General features: G+C 45.3%; 1 long non-coding RNA gene across 1 annotated transcript; it reads right to left on the reverse strand.

Annotated features, from left to right (window-relative positions):
• Positions 1-822: 822 nt before the first annotated feature.
• On the reverse strand, positions 823-1,311 carry LOC119872033. The gene is made up of 2 exons (XR_005358932.1): positions 1,219-1,311; positions 823-1,106 (listed from the first exon to the last, which is right to left on the reverse strand). It is a non-coding gene; the product is annotated as an uncharacterized LOC119872033 (long non-coding RNA).
• Between the last annotated feature and the right edge of the window lie 599 nt (positions 1,312-1,910).

Below are 1,910 nucleotides of genomic sequence, written 5' to 3' on the forward strand. Positions count from 1 at the left end.
CAAGTTCAGGAAGCTCCATATTAGGTCAATACGACTATTTTGAAACAACCCATACAGGTTATCCAATACTATGCTGGGCAGCAATTTCCCCCCAATGGGAGGATCCAAGCTGGGGTCATTTTGGAGTCCTGCTAAATAGCTTCCTAAAAGAACACCATTTTTGCTTTTTTGAGTTTTCCTGACATTTTTCAGATTCTAGTCATGGGGCATCTCAGCTTGGAAAGAGAAGCCCTTCCTTCCCAGCCAGAGCCTGGCCCAGCATCTGGGGCCCAAGCTCCGCTCTTGCCAACCATTTGCACCTGGCCTGGATGCTAACAGGGGACCTGGGAAGGCTTCACGTCCATGGTGCCTCTCAGAGTCTTACCTTCTTTCCTCACAGCAGGCAGGAGAGTGAAGGCTTCATAAAGAGGTTCCTGACCTCACCAGGGTGCTCAGGTATGTGCACATGAGCAGGATAATTGGGTTTGGAGGAATATGCACCTTAGTTGACTAGAGTCAGAGCTGGGAGGTGGTGCTTCTCAATCCCCGGGAGCGGCTCCCCTTGTTTCCAGCCCTGGAGGGTGGCCCTGGCACATGCATGGGAACTGCTACCAAGCCCACACCATCTGCTGGGGCCCCAGCCTGCCTTTCACCATCAACCATGCCTTTCATTTCACACATCTGTTCAGCCACAGCCTCTTCACCCAAGCCTTTACCCAGAAACAGCGCAGGAGATGCTGTGATAACTGTAAGACACGCATAGTCAGAGACGCCATCAGGGAGGCTTTGAGGTTTTGACAAATACGTTCACACACAGCTCACTGTTCACATGTCACACGAAGCCATAATTAAATGTCCTTTATGAAAACCCCTATTTGCTTAAGCAATTGTAATTGGATTTGCTGTTACATGTGCCAGGCATTTCTAACTGATACCCGTTCCTACAGGTACAGCTGTCTGGAACCTGAGCTTCAAACCATGGAAGCATCTTCTCTCATCTGTTGCTACTGGCGACACCGTGCAGTCAGGCTCTGGTCCTGGAGTCGCCAGCTTGGGGTCAAATCCTGACACTGTGCTTGAGCGACCTGGGACAAGTACTGAAGCCCTCAGAACCTCTATTTCTTCATCTGTAAAATCAAGATAATAATTGAGAATTAGGTGAGCCAGCGCAGGAAAGCACCGGCAGTCACCATGCCCGCAGGCACACACCACGCTCGCTGCCGGCCTTGACACACTGACCTGCCAGTCCTTCCGGGAATAGTTCCTTCTCCCAGCCCGGATCTCTCATGCAGTATGAACACGGAAAGCAAAATGTAGTCATTTTATTTTCTGCACCAATAGAAAAATATTAAAGTCAGTGGAAAAAATGTTGTGCCATATATAGGGTTTAATGTCCTTAAAACATAGAAAGACCCATATAACACAGCAAAAGAAAAACAAACCCAATTTTTAAAAATGGGCAAAGCATTTGTGATGGCAGTTCACAAAGAACCACAAATGGCTAATAAATAATCAGCAGTAACTAAAGAAATGCAAATTAAATCCACAAAGAGATGAATTTTTTTTTTTTTTTAGCTATAATTTTCAAATGCCAGTATCAGGGCCCCAATATTGGTGAGAATGTGGGAAAATGTGCCTCATTCCACACTGCTAGTGGGGTTTTAAATTTTTATCTGCATAGTGCCAAACTGGCAACATCTATCAAAGCTTTCCTATCATTTAGTACCTGTGAATTTATTTTCAGGTAATGAGAGGTGTGCTCAGGAGTTTTGAGAGTGTTCATGCCTGCTGCTTAGTGAATACCTGGATTCAACCTTGATTCCAACAAAAGGGGATAACTTAAATAAATTATGGCACATCTGTACTATGAAAGACCTCATACCTCCACAGAGTGGTAGAAAGAAATGTTTACTGATAAAAAAAAGTGTTCA

The sequence above is a fragment of the Canis lupus genome, chromosome 5 (genome assembly GCF_011100685.1).
Source record: "Canis lupus familiaris isolate Mischka breed German Shepherd chromosome 5, alternate assembly UU_Cfam_GSD_1.0, whole genome shotgun sequence".
NCBI classification, from domain to species: Eukaryota; Metazoa; Chordata; class Mammalia; order Carnivora; family Canidae; genus Canis; species Canis lupus.